Below are 13,897 nucleotides of genomic sequence, written 5' to 3'. Positions count from 1 at the left end.
TAGGTTAGGTCTGGGATTTGCTCTCATCAGGCTCATTCTTTCGCATATTTCTCATACATGATGGCTAGATCCTGGGCTTTTTCTGGATTGCATCACGTAGTAATGTAGTACCACACTGAAACAGTCAATGAAACCTGGTTTCCATCACTATTTTAGAGGACAACGCAAGTTAGGTCTAGGTAAGGCCTGAGATTTTCACTGATCAGACTCATACTTTCGCATTCTTCACATACTTGTTGAACGGATCCTGGGTTTTTTCTGGTTTGGATCACGTAGTAATGAGGTACCACACTGAAACGGTCAATTAAACCTGGTTTCGATCAATATCTTAGAGGATAACGTAAGTTAGGTCTGGGACAGGTCTGGGATTTGCCCTCTTCAGGCTCATACTTTCGCGTTTTTCACATACTTGTTGAACAGATCATGGGTTTTTTCTGGTTTGGATCACGTAGTAATGTGGTACCACACTGAAACAGTCAATTAAACCAGGTTTCCATCAATATCTTAGAGGACAACGCAAGTTAGGTCTGGGATATGTCTGAGATTTGCCCTCATCAGGCTCATACTTTCGCGTTTTTCACATACTTGATGAACAGATCCTGGGTTTTGTCTGGTTTGGATCACGAAGTAGTGAGGTACCACACTGAAACAGTCGATTAAACCTGGTTTCGATCAATATTTTACAGAATAATTCATGTTAGGTCTAGGTTAGGTCTGGGATTTGCTCTCATCAGGCTCATTCTTTCGCATATATCTCATACTTGATGGCTAGATGCTGGGCTTTTTCTGGATTGCATCACGTAGTAATGTGGGACCACACTGAAACATTCAATGAAACCTGGTCTGGGTTAGGTCTGGGTTAGGTCTGGGTTAGGTCTAGGATTTGCCCTCATCAGGCTCATACTTTCGCATATTTCTCATACTTCAAGGCTAGACCCTGGGCTGTTTCTGGATTGTATCACGTAGTAATGTGGTACCACGCTGAAACAGTCAATTAAACCTGGTTTCGATCAATATTTTAGAGGATAACGCAAGTTAGGTCTGGGATAGGTCTAGGATTTGCCCTCATCAGGCTCCTACTTTCGCATATTTCTCATACTTGATGGCTAGATCCTGGGCTTTTTCTGGTTTGGATCACGTAGTAATGTGGTACCACAATGAAACAGTCGATTAAACCTGGTTTCGATCAATATTTTAGAGGATAACGCATGTTAAGTCTGGGATTGGTCTGGGATTTGACCTCATCAGACTCATACTTTCGCACAATTCACATACTCGTTGAACAGATCCTGGGTTATTTTCTGGTTTGGGTGACATAGTAATGTGGCACCACACAGACGATTAAACCAGGTTTCGATCAATATTTTTGAGGATAACGCATGTTAGGTCTAGGTTAGGCCTGGGATTTTCACTCATCAGACTCATACTTTCGCATTCTTCACATACTTGTTGAACGGATCCTGGGTTTTTTCTGGTTTGGATCACGTAGTAATGTGGGACCACACTGAAACAGCGAATTAAACCTGGTTTCGATCAATATTTTAGAGAATAATTTATGTTAGGTCTAGGTCAGGTCTGGGATTTGCTCTCATCAGGCACATTCTTTCGCATATTTCTCATTCTTGATGGCTAGATCCTGGGCTTTTTCTGGTTTGGATCACGTAGTAATGTGGTACCACACTGAAACAGTCGATTAAACCTGGTTTCGATCAATATTTTAGAGGATAACGCATGTTAAGTCTGGGATTGGTCTGGGATTTGACCTCATCAGACTCATACTTTCGCACAATTCACATACTCGTTGAACAGATCCTGGATTATTTTCTGGTTTGGATCACATAGTAATGTGGCACCACACAGACGATCAAACCAGGTTTCGATCAATATTTTTGAGGATAACGCATGTTAGGTCTAGGTTAGGCCTGGGATTTTCACTCATCAGACTCATACTTTCGCATTCTTCACATACTTGTTGAACGGATCCTGGGTTTTTTCTGGTTTGGATCACGTAGTAATGTGGGACCACACTGAAACATTCAATGAAACCTGGTCTGGATAAATATTTTAGAGGATAACGCATCTTAGGTCTGGGTTAGGCCTGGGATTTGCCCTCATCAGGCTCATACTTTCGCATGTTTCTCATACTTCATGGCTAGATCCTGGGCTGTTTCTGGATTGTATCACGTAGTAATGTGGTACCACGCTGAAACAGTCAATTAAACCTGGTTTCGATCAATATTTTAGAGGATAACGCATGTTAGGTCTAGGTCAGGTCTGGGATATGCTCTCATCAGGCTCATTCTTTCGCATATTTCTCATACTTGATGGCTAGATCCTGGGCTTTTCCTGGATTGCATCACGTAGTAATGTAGTACAACACTGAAACAGTCAATTAAACCTGGTTTCCATCAATATCTTAGAGGACAACGCAAGTTAGGTCTGGGATATGTCTGGGATTTGCCCTCATCAGGCTCATCCTTTCGCGTTTTTCACACACTTGTTGAACAGATCCTGGGTTTTTTCTGTTTTGGATCACGTAGTAGTGTGGTACCACGCTGAAACAGTCCGTTAAACCTGGTTTGGATCAATATTTTAGAGGATAACGCAAGTTAGGTCTGGGATAGGTCTGGGATTTGACCTCATCAGACTCATACTTTCGCACACTTCACATACTCCTTGAACAGATCCTGGGTTATTTTCTGGTTTGGATCACATAGTAATGTGGTACCACACTGAAACAGTCGATTAAACCAGGTTTCGATCAATATTTTAGAGGATAACGCATGTTAGGACTAGGTTAGGCCTGGGATTTTCACTCATCAGACTCATACTTTCGCATTCTTCACATACTTGTTGAACGGATCCTGGGTTTTTTCTAGTTTGGATCACGCAGTAATTTGGTACCACACTGAAACATTCAATTAAACCTGGTCTTGATAAATATTTTAGAGGATAACGCAAGTTAGGTCTGGGATAGGTCTAGGATTTGCCCTCATCAGACTCATACTTTCGCATTCTTCACATACTTGTTGAACGGATCCTGGGTTATTTCTGGTTTGGATCATGTAGTAATGTGGGACCACACTGAAACAGTCAATTAAACCTGGTTTCGATCAATATTTTAGAGAATAATTCATGTTAGGTCTAGGTTAGGTCTGGGATTTGCTCTCATCAGGCTCATTCTTTCGCATATTTCTCATACATGTTGAACAGATCCTGGGTTTTTTCTGGTTTGGGTCACGTAGTAATGTGGGACCACACTGAAACAATCAATTAAACACGGTCTTGATAAATATTTTAGAGGATAACGCATGTTAGGTCTGGGATTGGTCTGGGATTTGACCTCATCAGACTCATACTTTCGCACACTTCACATACTCGTTGAACAGATCCTGGGTTATTTTCTGGTTTGGATCACATAGTAATGTGGTACCACACTGAAACAGTCCATTAAACATGGTTTTGCTCAATATTTTAGAGGATAACGCATGTAAGGTCTAGGTTAGGTCTGGGATTTGCTCTCATCAGGCTCATTCTTTCGCATATTTCTCATACTTGATGGCTAGATCCTGGGTTTTTCCTGGTTTGGATCACGTAGTAATGTGGGACCACACTGAAACATTCAATGAAACCTGGTCTGGATAAATATTTTAGAGGATAACGCATCTTAGGTCTGGGTTAGGCCTGGGATTTGCCCTCATCAGGCTCATACTTTCGCATGTTTCTCATACTTCATGGCTAGATCCTGGGCTGTTTCTGGATTGTATCACGTAGTAAAGTGGTACCACGCTGAAACAGTCGATTAAACCAGGTTTCGATCAATATTTTAGAGGATAACGCATGTCAGGTCTAGGTTAGGCCTGGGATTTTCACTCATCAGACTCATACTTTCGCATTCTTCACATACTTGTTGAACGGATCCTGGGTTTTTTCTGGTTTAGATCACGTAGTAATGTGGGACCACACTGAAACATTCAATGAAACCTGGTCTGGATAAATATTTTAGAGGATAACGCATCTTAGGTCTGGGTTAGGCCTGGGATTTGCCCTCATCAGGCTCATACTTTCGCATGTTTCTCATACTTCATGGCTAGATCCTGGGCTGTTTCTGGATTGTATCACGTAGTAATGTGGTACCACGCTGAAACAGTCAATTAAACCTGGTTTCGATCAATATTTTAGAGGATAACGCATGTTAGGTCTAGGTTAGGTCTGGGATTTGCTCTCATCAGGCTCATTCTTTCGCATATTTCTCATATTTGATGGCTAGATCCTGGGCTTTTCCTGGATTGCATCACGTAGTAATGTAGTACAACACTGAAACAGTCAATTAAACCTGGTTTCCATCAATATCTTAGAGGACAACGCAAGTTAGGTCTGGGATATGTCTGGGATTTGCCCTCATCAGGCTCATCCTTTCGCGTTTTTCACACACTTGTTGAACAGATCCTGGGTTTTTTCTGGTTTGGATCACGTAGTAGTGTGGTACCACGCTGAAACAGTCCATTAAACCTGGTTTGGATCAATATTTTAGAGGATAACGCATGTTAAGTCTGGGATTGGTCTGGGATTTGACCTCATCAGACTCATACTTTCGCACACTTCACATACTCGTTGAACAGATCCTGGGTTATTTTCTGGTTTGGATCACATAGTAATGTGGTACCACACTGAAACAGTCGATTAAACCAGGTTTCGATCAATATTTTAGAAGATAACGCATGTTAGGTCTAGGTTAGGTATGGGATTTTCACTCATCAGACTCATACTTTCGCATTCTTCACATACTTGTTGAACGGATCATGGGCTTTTTCTGGATTGGATCACGTAGTAAAGTGGTACCACACTGAAACATTCAATGAAACCTGGTCTGGATAAATATTTTAGAGGATAACGCATCTTAGGTCTGGGTTAGGACTAAGATTTGCCCTCATCAGGCTCACAGTTTAGCGTTTTTCACATACTGGTTGAACAGATCCTGGGTTTTTTCTGGTTTGGATCACGAAGTAGTGTGGTACCACACTGAAACAGTCCATTAAACCTGGTTTCGCTCAATATTTTAGAGGATAACGCATGTAAGGTCTAGGTTAGGTCTGGGATTTGCTCCCATCAGGCTCATTCTTTCGCATATTTCTCATACTTGATGGCTAGATCCTGGGTTTTTTCTGGTTTGGATCACGTAGTAATGTGGTACCACACTGAAACAGTCGATTAAACCTGGTTTCGATCAATATTTAAGAGGATAACGCATGTTAAGTCTGGGATTGGTCTGGGATTTGACCTCATCAGACTCATACTTTCGCACACTTCACATACTTGTTGAACTGATCCTGGGTTTTTTCTGGTTTGGATCACGTAGTAATGTGGTACCGCACTGAAACAGTCGATTAAACCTGGTTTCGATCAATATTTTAGAGGATAACGCAAGTTAGGTCTGGGATAGGTCTGGGATTTGACCTCATCAGACTCATACTTTCGCACACTTCACGTACTCGTTGAACAGATCCTGGGTTATTTTCTGGTTTGGATCACATAGTAATGTGGTACCACACTGAAACAGTCGATTAAACCAGGTTTCGATCAATATTTTAGAAGATAACGCATGTTAGGTCTAGGTTAGGTATGGGATTTTCACTCATCAGACTCATACTTTCGCATTCTTCACATACTTGTTGAACGGATCATGGGCTTTTTCTGGATTGGATCACGTAGTAAAGTGGTACCACACTGAAACATTCAATGAAACCTGGTCTGGATAAATATTTTAGAGGATAACGCATCTTAGGTCTGGGTTAGGACTAAGATTTGCCCTCATCAGGCTCACAGTTTAGCGTTTTTCACATACTGGTTGAACAGATCCTGGGTTTTTTCTGGTTTGGATCACGAAGTAGTGTGGTACCACACTGAAACAGTCCATTAAACCTGGTTTCGCTCAATATTTTAGAGGATAACGCATGTAAGGTCTAGGTTAGGTCTGGGATTTGCTCCCATCAGGCTCATTCTTTCGCATATTTCTCATACTTGATGGCTAGATCCTGGGTTTTTTCTGGTTTGGATCACGTAGTAATGTGGTACCACACTGAAACAGTCGATTAAACCTGGTTTCGATCAATATTTAAGAGGATAACGCATGTTAAGTCTGGGATTGGTCTGGGATTTGACCTCATCAGACTCATACTTTCGCACACTTCACATACTTGTTGAACTGATCCTGGGTTTTTTCTGGTTTGGATCACGTAGTAATGTGGTACCGCACTGAAACAGTCGATTAAACCTGGTTTCGATCAATATTTTAGAGGATAACGCAAGTTAGGTCTGGGATAGGTCTGGGATTTGACCTCATCAGACTCATACTTTCGCACACTTCACGTACTCCTTGAACAGGTCCTGGGTTATTTTATGGTTGGGATCACATAGTAATGTGGTACCACACTGAAACAGTCGATTAAACCTGGTTTCGATCAATATTTTTGAGGATAACCCAAGTTAGGTCTGGGATAGGTCTGGGATTTTCACTCATCAGACTCATACTTTCGCACACTTCACATACTCCTTGAACAGATCCTGGGTTATTTTCTGGTTTGGATCTCGTAGTAATGTGGTACCACACTGAAACATTCAATGAAACCTGGTCTGGATAAATATTTTAGAGGATAACGCATCTTAGGTCTGGGTTAGGTCTAAGATTTGCCCTCATCAGGCTCACAGTTTAGCGTTTTTCACACACTTGTTGAACAGATCCTGGGTTTTTTCTGGTTTGGATCACGAAGTAGTGTGGTACCACACTGAAACAGTCCATTAAACCTGGTTTCGCTCAATATTTTAGAGGATAACGCATGTTAGGTCTAGGTTAGGTCTGGGATTTGCTCTCATCAGGCTCATTCTTTCGCATATTTCTCATACTTGATGGCTAGATCCTGGGCTTTTTCTGGATTGCATGACGTAGTAATGTAGTACCACACTGAAGCAGTCAATGAAACCTGGTTTCCATCAATATTTTAGAGGATAACGCAAATTAAGTCTGGGAATGGTCTGGGATTTGACCTCATCAGACTCATACTTTCGCATTCTTCACATACTTGTTGAACGGATCCTGGGTTTTTTCTGGTTTGGATCACGTAGTAATGTGGTACCACACTGAAACATTCAATGAAACCTGGTCTGGATAAATATTTTAGAGGACAACGCAAGTGAGGTCTAGGTAAGGCCTGAGATTTTCACTGATCAGACTCATACTTTCGCACACTTCACATACTCCTTGAACAGATCCTGGTTTATTTTCTGGTTTGGATCACATAGTAATGTGGTACCACACTGAAACAGTCGATTAAACCAGGTTTCGATCAATATTTTAGAGGAGAACGCATGTTAGGTCTAGGTTAGGCCTGGGATTTTAACTCATCAGACTCATACTTTCGCATTCTTCACATACTTGTTGAACTGATCCTGGGTTTTTTCTGGTTTGGATCACGTAGTAATGTGGTACCGCACTGAAACAGTCGATTAAACCTGGTTTCGATCAATATTTTAGAGGATAACGCAAGTTAGGTCTGGGATAGGTCTGGGATTTGACCTCATCAGACTCATACTTTCGCACAATTCACGTACTCCTTGAACAGGTCCTGGGTTATTTTCTGGTTGGGATCACATAGTAATGTGGTACCACACTGAAACAGTCGAATAACCTGGTTTCGATCAATATTTTTGAGGATAACCCAAGTTAGGTCTGGGATAGGTCTGGGATTTTCACTCATCAGACTCATACTTTCGCACACTTCACATACTCCTTGAACAGATCCTGGGTTATTTTCTGGTTTGGATCTCGTAGTAATGTGGTACCACACTGAAACAATCAATGAAACCTGGTCTGGATAAATATTTTAGAGGATAACGCATCTTAGGTCTGGGTTAGGTCTAAGATTTGCCCTCATCAGGCTCACAGTTTAGCGTTTTTCACACACTTGTTGAACAGATCCTGGGTTTTTTCTGGTTTGGATCACGGAGTAGTGTGGTACCACACTGAAACAGTCCATTAAACCTGGTTTCGCTCAATATTTTAGAGGATAACGCATGTTAGGTCTAGGTTAGGTCTGGGATTTGCTCTCATCAGGCTCATTCTTTCGCATATTTCTCATACTTGATGGCTAGATCCTGGGCTTTTTCTGGATTGCATGACGTAGTAATGTAGTACCACACTGAAGCAGTCAATGAAACCTGGTTTCCATCAATATTTTAGAGGATAACGCAAGTTAAGTCAGGGAATGGTCTGGGATTTGACCTCATCAGACTCATACTTTCGCATTCTTCACATACTTGTTGAACGGATCCTGGGTTTTTTCTGGTTTGGATCACGTAGTAATGTGGTACCACACTGAAACATTCAATGAAACCTGGTCTGGATAAATATTTTAGAGGACAACGCAAGTGAGGTCTAGGTAAGGCCTGAGATTTTCACTGATCAGACTCATACTTTCGCATTCTTCACATACTTGTTGAACGGATCCTGGGTTTTTTCTAGTTTGGATCACGTAGTAATGTGGTACCACACTGAAACATTCAATTAAACCTGGTCTTGATAAATATTTTAGAGGATAACGCAAGTTAGGTCTGGGATAGGTCTAGGATTTGCCCTCATCAGGCTCTTACTTTCGCATATTTCTCATACTTCATGGCTAAATCCTGGGCTATTTCTGGATTGGATCACGTAGTAATGTGGGACCGCACTGAAACAGTCAATTAAACCTGGTTTCGATCAATATTTTAGAGAATAATTCATGTTAGGTCTAGGTTAGGTCTGGGATTTGCCCTCATCAGGCTCATTCTTTCGCATATTTCTCAAACCTGATGGCTAGATCCTGGGCTTTTTCTGGATTGCATCACGTAGTAATGAAGTACAACACTGAAACAGTGAATTAAACCTGGTTTCCATCAATATCTTACAGGACAACGCAAGTTAGGTCTGGGATAGGTCTTGGATTTGCCCTCATCAGGCTCATACTTTCGCGTTTTTCACATACTCGTTTAACAGATCCTGGGTTATTTTCTGGTTTGGATCACATAGTAATGTGGTACCACACTGAAACAGTCGATTAAACCAGGTTTCGATCAATATTTTAGAGGAGAACGCATGTTAGGTCTAGGTTAGGCCTGGGATTTTAACTCATCAGACTCATACTTTCGCATTCTTCACATACTTGTTGAACTGATCCTGGGTTTTTTCTGGTTTGGATCACGTAGTAATGTGGTACCGCACTGAAACAGTCGATTAAACCTGGTTTCGATCAATATTTTAGAGGATAACGCAAGTTAGGTCTGGGATAGGTCTGGGATTTGACCTCATCAGACTCATACTTTCGCACAATTCACGTACTCCTTGAACAGGTCCTGGGTTATTTTCTGGTTGGGATCACATAGTAATGTGGTACCACACTGAAACAGTCGAATAACCTGGTTTCGATCAATATTTTTGAGGATAACCCAAGTTAGGTCTGGGATAGGTCTGGGATTTTCACTCATCAGACTCATACTTTCGCACACTTCACATACTCCTTGAACAGATCCTGGGTTATTTTCTGGTTTGGATCTCGTAGTAATGTGGTACCACACTGAAACAATCAATGAAACCTGGTCTGGATAAATATTTTAGAGGATAACGCATCTTAGGTCTGGGTTAGGTCTAAGATTTGCCCTCATCAGGCTCACAGTTTAGCGTTTTTCACACACTTGTTGAACAGATCCTGGGTTTTTTCTGGTTTGGATCACGGAGTAGTGTGGTACCACACTGAAACAGTCCATTAAACCTGGTTTCGCTCAATATTTTAGAGGATAACGCATGTTAGGTCTAGGTTAGGTCTGGGATTTGCTCTCATCAGGCTCATTCTTTCGCATATTTCTCATACTTGATGGCTAGATCCTGGGCTTTTTCTGGATTGCATGACGTAGTAATGTAGTACCACACTGAAGCAGTCAATGAAACCTGGTTTCCATCAATATTTTAGAGGATAACGCAAGTTAAGTCAGGGAATGGTCTGGGATTTGACCTCATCAGACTCATACTTTCGCATTCTTCACATACTTGTTGAACGGATCCTGGGTTTTTTCTGGTTTGGATCACGTAGTAATGTGGTACCACACTGAAACATTCAATGAAACCTGGTCTGGATAAATATTTTAGAGGACAACGCAAGTGAGGTCTAGGTAAGGCCTGAGATTTTCACTGATCAGACTCATACTTTCGCATTCTTCACATACTTGTTGAACGGATCCTGGGTTTTTTCTAGTTTGGATCACGTAGTAATGTGGTACCACACTGAAACATTCAATTAAACCTGGTCTTGATAAATATTTTAGAGGATAACGCAAGTTAGGTCTGGGATAGGTCTAGGATTTGCCCTCATCAGGCTCTTACTTTCGCATATTTCTCATACTTCATGGCTAAATCCTGGGCTATTTCTGGATTGGATCACGTAGTAATGTGGGACCGCACTGAAACAGTCAATTAAACCTGGTTTCGATCAATATTTTAGAGAATAATTCATGTTAGGTCTAGGTTAGGTCTGGGATTTGCCCTCATCAGGCTCATTCTTTCGCATATTTCTCAAACCTGATGGCTAGATCCTGGGCTTTTTCTGGATTGCATCACGTAGTAATGAAGTACAACACTGAAACAGTGAATTAAACCTGGTTTCCATCAATATCTTACAGGACAACGCAAGTTAGGTCTGGGATAGGTCTTGGATTTGCCCTCATCAGGCTCATACTTTCGCGTTTTTCACATACTCGTTTAACAGATCCTGGGTTATTTTCTGGTTTGGATCACATAGTAATGTGGTACCACACTGAAACAGACGATTAAACCAGGTTTCGATCAATATTTTTGAGGATAACGCATGTTAGGTCTAGGTTTGGCCTGGGATTTTCACTCATCAGACTCATACTTTCGCATTCTTCACATACTTGTTGAACGGATCATGGGTTTTTTCTGGTTTGGATCACGTAGTAATGTGGGACCACACTGAAACAGTCAATTAAACCTGGTTTCGATCAATATTTTAGAGAACAATTCATGTTAGGTCTAGGTCCGGTCTGGGATTTGCTCTCATCAGGCTCATTCTTTCGCATATTTCTCATACTTGATGGGTAGATCCTGGGCTTTTTCCGGATTGCATCACGTAGTAATGTGGGACCACACTGAAACAGTCAATGAAACCTGGTTTCCATCAATATTTTAGAGGACAACGCAAGTTAGGTCTAGGTAAGGCCTGAGATTTTCACTGATCAGACTCATACCTTCGCATTCTTCACATACTTGCTGAACGGATCCTAGGTTTTTTCTAGTTTGGATCACGTAGTAATGTGGTACCACACTCAAACATTCAATTAAACCTGGTCTTGATAACTATTTTAGAGGATAACGCAAGTTAGGTCTGGGATAGGTCTAGGATTTGCCCTCATCAGGCTCTTACTTTCGCATTCTTCACATACTTGTTGAACGGATCATGGGTTTTTTCTGGTTTGGATCACGTAGTAATGTGGGACCACACTGAAACAGTCAATTAAACCTGGTTTCGATCAATATTTTAGAGAATAATTCATGTTAGGTCTAGGTCCGGTCTGGGATTTGCTCTCATCAGGCTCATTCTTTCGCATATTTCTCATACTTCATGGCTAGATCCTGGGCTATTTCTGGATTGGATCACGTAGTAAAGTGGTACCACACTGAAAGATTCAATGAAACCTGGTCTGGATAAATATTTTAGAGGTTAACGCATCTTAGGTCTGGGTTAGGTCTAAGATTTGCCCTCATCAGGCTCACAGTTTAGCGTTCTTCACATACTTGTTGAACAGATCCTGGGTTTTTTCTGGTTTGGATCACATAGTAATGTGGTACCACACTGAAACAGTCGATTAAACCAGGTTTCGATCAATATTTTAGAGAATAATTCATGTTAGGTCTAGGTTAGGTCTTGGATTTGCCCTCATCAGGCTCATACTTTCGCGTTTTTCACATACTCGTTGAACAGATCCTGGGTTATTTTCTGGTTTGGATCACATAGTAATGTGGTACCACACTGAAACAGACGATTAAACCAGGTTTCGATCAATATTTTTGAGGATAACGCATGTTAGGTCTAGGTTTGGCCTGGGATTTTCACTCATCAGACTCATACTTTCGCATTCTTCACATACTTGTTGAACGGATCCTGGGTTTTTTCTGGTTTGGATCACGTAGTAATGTGGGACCACACTGAAACAGTCAATTAAACCTGGTTTCGATCAATATTTTAGAGAATAATTCATGTTAGGTCTAGGTCCGGTCTGGGATTTGCTCTCATCAGGCTCATTCTTTCGCATATTTCTCATACTTGATGGCTAGATCCTGGGCTTTTTCTGGATTGCATCACGTAGTAATGAAGTACAACACTGAAACAGTCAATTAAACCTGGTTTCCATCAATATCTTAGAGGACAACGCAAGTTAGGTCTGGGATATGTCTGGGATTTGCCCTCATCAGGCTCATACTTTCGCGTTTTTCACATACTTGTTGAACAGATCCTGGGTTTTTTCTGGTTTGGATCACGTAGTAGTGAGGTACCACGCTGAAACAGTCCATTAAACCTGGTTTGGATCAATATTTTAGAGGATAACGCATGTAAGGTCTAGGTTAGGCCTGGGATTTTCACTCATCAGACTCATACTTTCGCATTCTTCACATACTTGTTGAACGGATCCTGGGTTATTTCTGGTTTGGATCACGTAGTAATGTGGGACCACACTGAAACAGTCAATTAAACCTGGTTTCGATCAATATTTTAGAGAATAATTCATGTTAGGTCTATGTTAGGTCTGGGATTTGCTCTCATCAGGCTCATTCTTTCGCATATTTCTCATACATGTAGAACAGATCCTGGGTTTTTTCTGTTTTGGATCACGTAGTAATGTGGGACCACACTGAAACAATCAATTAAACCTGGTCTTGATAAATATTTTAGAGGATAACGCATGTTAGGTCTGGGTTAGGTCTAGGATTTGCCCTCACCAGGCTCTTACTTTCGCATATTTCTCATACTTCATGGCTAGATCCTGTGCTATTTCTGGATTGGATCACGTAGTAATGTCGTACCACACTGAAACATTCAATGAAACCTGGTCTGGATAAATATTTTAGAGGTTAACGCATCTTAGGTCTGGGTTAGGTCTAAGATTTGCCCTCATCAGGCTCACAGTTTAGCGTTTTTCACATACTTGTTGAACAGATCCTGGGATTTTTCTGGTTTGGATCACGAAGTAGTGAGGTACGACACTGAAACAGTCGATTAAACCTGGTTTCGATCAATATTTTTGAGGATAACGCATGTTAGGTCTAGGTTAGGCCTGGGATTTTCACTCATCAGACTCATACTTTCGCATTCTTCACATACTTGTTGAACGGATCCTGGGTTTTTTCTGGTTTGGATCACGTAGTAATGTGGGACCACACTGAAACAGTCAATTAAACCTGGTTTAGATGAATATTTTAGAGAATAATTCATGTTAGGTCTAGGTCAGGTCTGGGATTTGCTCTCATCAGGCTCATTCTTTCGCATATTTCTCAAACTTGATGGCTAGATCCTGGGCTTTTTCTGGATTGCATCACGTAGTAATGTGGTACCACATGGAAACTTTCAATTAAACCAGGTCTTGATGAATATTTTAGAGGCTAACGCATGTTAGGTCTGGGTTAGGTCTAGGATTTGCCCTCATCAGGCTCATACTTTCGCATATTTCTCATACTTCATGGCTAGATCCTGGGCTTTTTCTGGATTGCATCACGTAGTAAAGTGGTACCACACTGAAACATTCAATGAAACCTGGTTTCGATCAATATTTTAGAGGATAACGCATGTTAGGTCTAGGT

The sequence above is a fragment of the Colletes latitarsis genome, chromosome 3 (assembly GCF_051014445.1).
Source record: "Colletes latitarsis isolate SP2378_abdomen chromosome 3, iyColLati1, whole genome shotgun sequence".
Lineage (NCBI taxonomy): Eukaryota > Metazoa > Arthropoda > Insecta > Hymenoptera > Colletidae > Colletes > Colletes latitarsis.
Note: the sequence above shows the minus strand (reverse complement) of the source record.